Below are 11,157 nucleotides of genomic sequence, written 5' to 3' on the forward strand. Positions count from 1 at the left end.
TAGACCTAGACAAAATATTGCTTGGAAGATAGAAAGATATAGATAGATAGATAGATAGATAGATAGAAAGATAGATAGATAGATAGATAGATAGATAGATAGATAGATAGATAGATAGATAGATAGATAGATAGATAGAGAGAGAGAGAGAGAGAGAGAGAGAGAGAGAGTGAGAAAGAGGAACAGAGAGCCGGAGAATGGGAGAGAGGATGAAGGAAAGAGAGACAAAGAGAGATACATAAAGGTAGACAGATAGATAGTTAGAGAGAGAAAGAGAGAGAAATATAAAAAGAATAAGAGCTATCAGAGATAGCTGATGAAAGAGAGAGTGAAATATAAAGAGAGAGACAGAGCGAGAGAGAAATAGAGACAGAGATAGAGAAAGACAGAGAATGGAAGAATGAGAGAGACCTTGAAAAAGAAGGAAAAAGATACACAAAACATTGCTTGGAAGATAGAAAGATATAGATAGATAGATAGATAGATAGATAGATAGATAGATAGATAGAAAGATAGATAGATAGATAGATAGAGAGAGAGAGAGAGAGAGAGAGAGAGAGAGAGCGAGATAGATAGATAGATAGAGAGAGAGAGAGAGAGAGAGAGAGAGAGAGAGAGAGCGAGAGAGAGAGAGAGAGAGAGAGAGAGAGAGAGAGAGAGAGAGAAAGAGAGAGGGAGCGAGAGAGAAATTTATAGGTTAGGTATTACAATTATCGAGAAATACATATGCATATCAAACTATAACAGTTACAACAGTAAATCACAGCGGTAAATAAATAAACTGTTTACAATATATAAATGAGGAGTTTGTCAGATAATAGTAGATAAAGAGAGGTGGAGGTAGATCGTTTACATTGACATTGCAATTACAATAGCCCTAGTATAAAATTTTTATTTAAAAAAAAACTCGATTGCCTGTTGTTTTTTCAGATTTTTGTTTACAGTTCCAGGCGCGTTTTAACTGGACGCCCTCTCCGGTTGCATTTAGCTGTCCTGGTTGTCCGAAAAGCATGACTGGGAAGTTATTAACACGTGTTATCCCCAACGAGTTTTGTGCATATTCATTTTCCTCCTGGTTTACAAGGAAGAGTACCCGGACGACTCGGGGGTTTGTTTTAATTTAAATTTTGTGGATTAAGTAATTTAATGCCGTCCCCTGGATTTAAATAAACCGTTGACAAGGGGTTCCCTCTTTTGAATGTCTCGCCTCTCTCGGATTGAATTTTTTTTCCCCCCAAAACCCGGATTCCTTCCGTTCCCGGAACGTCGAACGGGTGAGATATCGATTCGTCGGAAAATTCCAAACGAATGTGATTTACATATAAAAAGTTTTGTATATGAGCGACGTATAACACGGCCCCTAAGATGTTAAAGGGTGAATTACTGAGTACACCATCCGTAAAGCTTTTAAAACGCCCCCTGTTACTTTTACTGCCTACGTTTATATTATGTTGAATGTCATTTAGATTAAAATCAAATCGCTCCCATTAGCAAGTAAACAACGACAAATAAAATTAGTATATTTAATTTTTGGGACAAATCCAATGCAATACAAGTAACACAACGATGACTTCACTTTTTTAATATGTAATATTTTCTTTAATTAAAGTGAATAGTGTCTGAACGACGAAAGAAATAGAAAACAACAAACAAGTGATCCAAGTAAACATAATACCACAAACCCAGCACTGAATATGTCGGAAAATACGCGTTATTTTGACCAAACTAATTGGATAAGACCAATATATAGGTTCATCCCCCCCCCGATATTATGAGAAATAGACAGTTTATTTAATTATTACTTATTTACTTTTTAAATAAATGTGTGGTATTTAGTGACCTTCAGCCAACTATTAATTGGAGATCGTGAGGCGCGGTCTGGTGTTACGTTGGTCTTAGAAAAACGTTTTCTTTATCATGCCAACGTTTCGACCTTTAGTGAGATCATCTTCAGGGCTCAAAGTGTTTGTTTTCCGTGTAGATGAGTCATTCTTGTGTGTCGTGTTGTAAGTGCTTGTACGTGTGTCACGACCTCCAAATAATAATTTTTGAATAACGTTTAGTATGGCAATACGTCAAAATTGTAGGCTTTTTCATGAGGTCTGCTGGTTAATGGTCGTATAGTCAGACCGAAATTTAGGACGATAGCGGACGATCAAACCGCAGGTTCATCATGCCTCATACTCAATGGATCAAATTACATTTTTTTAAACGTATAGTCCTGTTGTTTCATATTATTGTGGTCAGAGTATCGGCATTTCATCATCTTTAGTGCTGGGCCTCATTAAGAATCATTGGTAAGGACCAAACTACACGTTCACTGTCATGCAGATAACATGGAAAAACTTCGCAAAGGGGGTGATGGTTGGGCTGGGGGTGATAACCCTGGAGATTAGTCATCGATCAGCCCACGACAGAGGCTAAGCAGACGAAAATAATGAGGCAAGACGAAAAAGTACAGTTTTATGACCTTGCCGACCCAGTGGAGAAATTTTACAATTATAAAAGACGTTTATTATAGCATAAAACGGCCAAAGAATAAGATTTCTTCTTGAGGTCTGTTGGATGATACTCGTGTATTTTGTTCGAATGAGAGGCCAAAAACAGCGAGGATAGACATCTCAAAATGATGGAAAACAACCAAACTATAGGATTCAATGGAGAAATCCCATGGTTTAAAATAACAGGTTTACTACAACCGTTCGAATTTTCCCTCCGTTTTTCCATTTTCAACCAAAACCTTAGAAAGAATAATTAATTGATTGAAAGAAGTAACTTGGTCAATTGTCTACGAAAACGTAAATATTTGAAATGTAAAAGAAGTATTACTTTACGAAACCGCTCCCTGTGGCCACTTCATCTGTCGCCGAGAATCAAATAGATTACACGACATTTGAAACATGGCAAAAAGGAAGAAAAGTTCGAAAGGTTTGGTTGAAATGGAGAGTTGGTATGCGAGAGGATGGAAGTCACGATAGCTCAAGTGGTAGAGTAGCGGCGTACTAAGCCGAAGGTCGTGGGTTCGAATCCCGCTCGTGACACTGACCTTTTATCTCAACCAAGTCCTTAGAAAGAATAACTATTTGATTGAAAGAAGTAACTTGATCAATTGACTACGAAAACGTAAATGAGTTACCGATAATGTTGGCCTGCTTATCCTAGTTGATGCCAAACTTCAGCATCACGTTTAATATAGTATAAAACGGCCAAATTATATTTCAGCATTTCGACATCTTCATGTCGTCCAGGCTGATGAAGATGAATGATTCGAACTTCAACTACCGTCATGCCGGTCGTCGATAGCTTCGCGAGTTTTTGAGGTAGCCAGGCTGGCAGTTAGTAACCCAGTTTCGATATGATGTCCTTCACTACATATATATAATATAAAATGTATAAGATAAATATATATATATCAACCATCAGGCATCATTCACCTGGATCGGTTCAAAGGGAAAGAATTTCGCAATTTTTACTGTTGGGCCGTAAAATCCAAACTGAAGATAGTGAAATATCCAAAACGCTCCTAAAATAACGAGTGATGACAGACAAAATAATCGGTAACGACCAAATTACAATAATTATGACTGTTAAAAGTGAGAAAATCTGAAAAATCGTCTACATTCCGAGTTTACATTTTCGATTTTGTACAAATAAATGTAAATATTATATAAATGTAATTCTTAATTTGTAAGATTAAATTTTAACAAGCAAAAAATGGCCGGAAGAAAATGTAAGAAAGAGTCCTGCCACGACAGTACAAATGTATGCTAAATCTTTTCAAGTAACTATGTTTTTTTGACATAATATAAAATCAGTTGCAAGAGTTTTGCTTTTGAATGAATTATCAAGTTGAGCTTTACCGGCGGTACTAGGATCGTTATGAGGCTGAAGCAAGCCACTCAAAGCAGGTGACTTTTAAGTTTACAAGTATTTAGTAGCTTCCCGCATTGCAGTCGTCCAAGATTCGTTGTAGTCTTCCCCCTTCCCAATGCCGATGTTACCGTTTCATACCGGTTGGCTTGAATAGCAGACGCCGTATTGTCCTCCATCGCGACGCATAAATGTCGTCATTTCAACATTCCGAAAGCAAATCGACACGTTTGACGATCCTCATATAAAAGAAAAGAAAAAATATGAAAAGAGATGAAATTCATTTTTCCCCAGGCCGCTTTGCTGCAGTAGTAAAATAAACATCGTAGTTGTACGGCGCAATATTGTCATAAATGTTAAATCTGTTTTTTCGTAAGATTTTCTGCTGAGATCTGTAGTTAGATCTTTGATCGATAAGGTCTCCCGGTATCAGTGTTCTGTGTTGTTTGGCTTTTGTGTTTTTTCACATTAAATCAGTAAAATACAAATCAGATCCAACACAGAAAGTAGTGAAAAGCTGGTAGACCTAACTAGCGCGGATATGCAGTCGAAAATTTTAGTAAACGATCGTTAAATAGTGTTTTATGTAATTTTATCGTTATGCATCATTTTCGTCTGTCTATCCTCGCTGTTTTTGGTCTATCAAATGACAAAACTACAGAAGCATCCATCGACCTCAAGAAGAAATCTTACAATTGAGGTGTTTTATGCTATATCAAATGAGTCATATCAAATCGAGAGATTTCGCCATTGGGATTACGAGGTGAGGGTGATCGTTTCGCACCATTTTGGTGTGCCGATTCTCACTGATTTTGGACAGACAGATGCCTAAACTGTAGGACCATCATCCAGCAGACCTCAATGAGAAATCGTATGGCCTTTTCATGCTATATTAAACGTTCTTTTAAAGTGGGAGATTTCTCCGTAAGATATTCAAGGTAATAACCGTGTAGTTTGGTCGTATCGCATAACTTCTGTCCGCTTATCTTTCCTGTTTTGGTATCAATGGTCATACTACAGCAGAACTCAAGAAAAAATTTCCCCATTTGGATATTTCATGCTGTAGTTAAACCTGTTATTTTAAACCATGGGATTTCTCCATTGGGTCTGCGAGGTGATGAATCCTATAGTTTGGTCGTTTTCCATCATTTTGAGATATCTATCCTCGCTGTTTTTGGCCTATCATTCGAACAAAGTACCCGAGTATCATCCAGCAGACCTTAAGAAGAAATATTATTATTTGGACGTTTTATTCTATAATAAACGTATTTTATAATTGTAAAATTTCTCCACTGGGTCGGCAAGGTCATAAAACTGTACTTTTTCGTCTTGCCTCATTATTTTCGTCTGCTTAGCCTCTGTCGTGGGCTGATCGATGACTAATCTCCAGGGTTATCACCCCCAGCCCAACCATTGCGATGTTTTTCCATGTTATCTGCAAGACAGTGAACGTGTAGTTTGGTCCTTACCAATGATTCTTAATGAGGCCCAGCACTAAAGATGATGAAATGCCGATACTCTGACCACAATAATATGAAACAACAGGACTATACGTTTAAAAAAAATGTAATTTGATCCATTGAGTATGAGGCTTGATGAACATGCGGTTTGATCGTTCGCCTATCCTCCTAGTTTTCGGTCTGACTGCACGACCATTATGCTGTTTTGGTACAGATAGTCATACTACACCAGCATCATCCAGCAGAACTCACTAAGAAATCTCCCAATTTGGATATTTTATGCTGGACCTGTCATTTTAAACCATGAGATTTCTCCATTGATGCTGTCACGTAATGAAACTTTAGTTTGGTCGTTGTTCATCATTGAGGTCTGTCTTTCGTCGCTGTTTTTGGTCTATCACTCCAGCAGACCTCAAGAAGAAATCTTACAATTTAGACGTTTTATGGCAAATTAAATGTTCTTTTTTTACAGGGTGTGGTTATATGAGCCCATGGAGTACCGGTGTTATGAAAAAAAGCCCATTTGCATGTATGCCGGGTCGGAATGCATGACCCCTGCCTGGATTCGAATTCGGACCTTTACCTTACAGCGATGAGCGCCGCGTCACCACCTTAACCGTTGCGGCCACGGACGCCCCGCAAACCGTTCTTTTGAAATGTGTTATTTTTACCATGGGTCGACGGGTGATAAAATCTGTTTCATCTTTTCGCATTATTTTCGTATGCCTACCATCGCTGTTGTGGTCTGATCGGTTTCCAATGTACAGGGGTATCACCCCGCAGAGCTAACCATCATCCCCTTTGTGAGTTTTTCCAAGGTATGCGAAATGATGGACCAGTTGTTTGGTCGTTACCAATCATTCGTTATGCGGCCCCAGCAATGGAGATGGTGAAATGCGATATTCAGAACAAAATAATGTGAAATTACTATACTATACATTTTTTAACAATATAATTAAATGTGTGGTGTTTAGTGGACGTTACTTGATGATTATTTGGAGGTCGTGAGACCACATCTCACCACCAGACCGCATCTCACGACCTCCAAATAATATAATTAAATGGAGGATGAGTATGTGGAGTATATGGGGATGATGAACCCGTAATTTGGTCGTACCTTATCTATCGGACCACAGAAGTGAGGATTGGCCGACCAAAATGATTGGCAACTATAAAATTACAGGTTAATCATCCCGTAGAGGTCTGCTGGATTAGCGATCCGTAGTTTGGTCATCTGTCAGACGACAACTGCGTGTATAAGTAAACCAAAATTATCGGTCAGGACCAAATTATATGTTCTTCACCCCGCAAACCAAATTGAGGAAAGCTCATGAAATAATTAAAAGAATATATAAACGAACCACTTAATATTTCAATGGACCCGTCTTACAGAGCAAAACAGCGTTAATTGGTAAGCCAATAAAGTAAGAACCTGCCAAGGTAAAAAAAGTTTCAAATGGCCCAATTCATAAATTAATCTAGTTGTTTATTCATTGAAATATGATATAACATCATCCACTTCTAAGTCTATCAATTTCTGAAAAAGTACGTGAAAAAGGCTTTTTGTCCTGTGGCAGGAAGGCCTCAGGAGGTTTTCAATTACTTAACCGACTATTTGCCGATGAAACGCATCACGCAATTCTTCTTCAAAGAATTACTACCCTTGTAGCCATTAATGGCAGAAATTAGAAAGATGAGACGTGAAGATAGGTAAACACGGAAAGGGCTATTTCGTTTTAATCGTAAACCTATTTCTGAAACAATTTTCCCATTGGTATCACACGGTACGAAGATCATTCAAAATCCCAATAAGGCGTATTTAACGGATGGGAAACAATTTTATTAAAATTAATATCGCACGCGTGTAAAGACATTTGATAGGACACAAAGAACAGAAAATGACAAAATTAATTTATTTTTCGTAATTAGCAGCATAGAAGCTTGTTTTTCATTTTCGAGATAAACTTAGTTCAAAACAATTTTAAAAATGTAATCCTTTTCTCGCAAGTCTTGCAAAAAAAAAAGCTTAACCGAATTATCACTGCGGAGGGAATTACAACATTAGGAGAGTTAAAAGAAGAAAAAAAATCATGGGTGGTAATTTAAAGGAAAAAGTTATTGTAATTTCAAACCTCTTCCCATCAATTTTCCGAGGGGAAACTCTGCGACGAAAATGCGCAGACTTATTTTATCACCCTGCAAGTTTGCTTTCTCATTATTCTCCGATTACTTAGTCTCATCATAGATTACGCTTTCTTTCACGAGTCGGAACGACCCTGGGTCAAAAATTAAATTACCTTCTACGGAGTTTTTTTCTTGATTCCGTCATTATTCTTGTCAGATATTATTAATGAACATAAAATCAAAACATAACTGAAATAATCTGAAAGTACATTCAGTTTTCCAAAACTTCTAATAACGTTCGATTTGATCAAAATCCAAAAGAGTTGTGAATTTTTTAAATGTTACACCGGGCGAAAAACTGGCCTGTTAATGCAGCCAAAAAAATGTCCATTTGTTGTATGAGCAACCTATCAAAGCAGGTTAAAATATTTATTTAAAAACAAAAAAGGTCGATACTCGTTTTCTGCACCCCAAAAAACATCGAATACAAATTTTGTCTCAATGGTTTTGCCTTGCAAATGCTTTCGATTTATTTTCAAAAATCACAAAAATAGTTGTAACTTCTCAATCTCTCTAGCAATGCACAGAAATCTTTAGACAAGACGGCGCTCGTCACCGTAAGGAAAAGGTCCCGTGTTCGAATCCAGCAGCCCTGCATTCGAACCCGATATACTTACAAATGGGCTTTTTTTCAAAACCCACGGCAGTCCGATGGTTGATATGACCTCTGCTGTTGCGTTGTTTTGAAAAAATTAATCGAAACATAATGGTGCAAACATGTCTTTTGTACGTAAATTAGAACCGGAATTATAAAACACCTAACTATCCACATAACTAGTGTACAAACATTGTTGACATAGTCTGAAACTGGAGATATTCGGGTTTCCAGCTGTTCTAATAATTTTGGAATTGGATAAAGTCCAGAGGAGTTATGAAGTTTTTAAATTGAACACTGGACGTTAGGGGAAACATTCCCTCTGCTAACTAGCCGGAAAATATCTATTTTCACTTGACCAACCTAGCAAAGTAGGTTAAAATATTTTTTTACCAACAAAAATTCTGCATAGAAAAGATAAATGGTGGAGTGAGTGTGTTGTTCAATATTTTTAAAAAGATATTTCCTACTCACAGTAAGTTTTTAACGAGCCGGATTTCGAGCCTACAGGTCATCATCAGGTTGAAAGAGCTCACGTCTCTCAACATCAATTGTAAGACTGAACCCCCCCCCCGGTCCACGGCAATTTTCGTACGTGATATTTGAGCGGCATTAAAAACCAGCTTCTCATTCGAACGTCACGCTGGCCGTTTATGCATATGGTCGGAAACATTAGAGGATCTCAAAGAATTCCTTCAACTTATTAAACAACGTCGATCGACTCGGACACTAACGTCCCATCTCAAACCCACCTTTTGAATTTTCCCTCCTTTTTGCCATTTTTCAAAAAAATGAAAATTCAAAAGGGAGGTTGAGATTGGAAGTTAGTGTCCGAGAGGATCAAGGTCACGATAGCTCAAGTGGTAGAGCAGCGGCGTATCTAGCCGAAGATCGTGGGTTCGAATGCCGCTCGTGACACTGACTTTTTTATCTCAACTAAAACCCTTAGTTTATTGAAAGATATTAATTGGTCAAGCGGACAACGAAAACTATTGAAGATATATTAATAAAATTTAATTAATTAATTTGATTATTTTGTGCGTATAATATTATTTATGTATATATTTAAAAGATAAAAATTAAATTAGAATAACACCTTAATAAGGATTAATAAATTATGATAAAAATTAATGACAATTAAATAACACATAAACAATTAATGATTTTAAATATTTGGAAGTTTAATATTATTTATGTACATATTTAAAATGGGAGGTAGATCACAATCTATTATATTACTAATGCATTTATCTCCATATTCAATTTTACAATTTTTAATTTCAAATTTCTCAAACCAATCTAGTTCAAACGTAGACTGTGTGAAAAAACATTTTGTGCTCACATTTGTTACATGTACTAATATGTATATTTTTATTTTGTATCAGTTTTAATCATAAAATTAATTAAACATTGTGTGTTCCTATTTACTGACCTTTTGTACTTTATTAAATATATATACAAAGGGTGTTAAATAACGAGTGTACCGTCATAATCTGTCGCACTTTTGAATATTTATATGAGTGTTATTGAATCGGAAAATCATTCCACACGTTCCAGAGCAATTACTTAATATTAAATTGCCCTTGGCAAAAGTTAAAATTTCTAAAGGGCCATTTTCAATAAACAAAGGGCGAGCAGAAGGCGGTGAAAAGGGGGTTGATAGCTTCTCCGCCCCATTCTAATTGTCCTCTGTTGATGAAGCCACATTACGACCATTGTTGCGGCTTACTAAGTCTACTGAAACAACCTGAGGCCTTCTTAATAACTGAACATACTTATTGTCCGTAATTAGCTGTCTTCCTCGTTAATCGCCCGTTATCTATTTTTTATTCGATTTTGTCTTATGAAAATTGATTACAAGCCGACGTATCGTTCGTGGTAAACTCATGGGATGTATCAAGTATTCAATTTAAGTCCGTGTTTCCAATAACATGCAAGTAGTGTCTTATAAAATTGTTGGGTGGTATGCGAATATTATTGGGGCTTTCGTCAAAATCGTTTCTTCTGGTACTCCTTCTATTATTAGTTTGCGAAAGGGCATTTCCCGAAATACTTAAAGAGGTATAAAAATACTTAAGGTTAAAGAATTGACATATTATTGTTATGGTCATCACCTCATATTCCATTGCAGCAAAATATTCTTTTATTAAGAATTATTTGATTAAACAAGCTGGAAAGAGATAAAACGCCAAATAACAATTTCCATGATTCACTAATTTGCCTTATTTTGTTATTTAATGTTATTTCATATTATAAAAGTCCATATCAATTTGGCCCAAATCGTAGCATGAGTTGTTTTTAATTGTAACAGAGAGACGCAAAGAATAACGTTTTTTCTGTTCTATATGTTATTTCATTCGAGTGTAGAGGGAGAGTTTTGCTTTGATAGATGTGTTCCATGCCCTGAATTTATGGGTCACTCCAACACTCACGGCTCTTATGAACAATAAAATGTACGAAACAAAGCTGGTTTTTCTCCAAATAATGCTGAATCATGTTTGGAATAAAGTGAGAATGGAAGGGGGAGGAAGGAAAAATGGGCTACTGTTATTGTTCCACGACCTGATTTCTTGTTGACAAAAATTCATTCCAAATCACCAAACAATAAAGTAAATAAAAAACATTAATAGTAATACTTATAATAATAATAATCATAATAATGCTTATTGATCAAAAAGTCAATTGTATTGTTAAGAAGGTAGTGTACGTTTTTCGGAGGAACAACTGTTATTTTCATATTTATATTTTATCTCCATTTATACCAGATGGATTTTGAGGGAGGGAGGGAGGGAAGGATAGAAGGAAGGAAGGAGGTAGAGAGAGAGAGAGAGAAAGAGAGAGACGGAGAGAGAGGGGGAGAGAGAGTGTGTGAAAGAGTTAGTTGGAGAAATTGGAGAAAGAGAAAGAGAGATTGAAAAAGTGAGAGAGAAAGGTAGACATAAGAACAGAGAGGGGGGAAGGTATATATAAAGTAACAGGGAGAGAAATGAGAGAAACAGGAGAGAGAGAGAAGAGAGAGAAGAGAGAGAGAGAGAGAGAGAGAGAATG

The 11,157-nt window shown here is 36.6% G+C and overlaps 1 non-coding gene across 1 annotated transcript; it reads left to right on the forward strand.

Moving 5' to 3' along the window:
* The first annotated feature begins 2,968 nt into the window (after window positions 1-2,968).
* Window positions 2,969-3,041, forward strand: Trnas-acu. Its single transcript has one exon. It is a non-coding gene; the product is annotated as a tRNA-Ser (tRNA).
* The last annotated feature ends 8,116 nt before the right edge of the window (window positions 3,042-11,157 follow it).

The sequence above is a fragment of the Cimex lectularius genome, unplaced genomic scaffold (genome assembly GCF_000648675.2).
Source record: "Cimex lectularius strain Harlan isolate CLEC.00 unplaced genomic scaffold, Clec_2.1 scaffold60, whole genome shotgun sequence".
Taxonomy (NCBI): Eukaryota; Metazoa; Arthropoda; class Insecta; order Hemiptera; family Cimicidae; genus Cimex; species Cimex lectularius.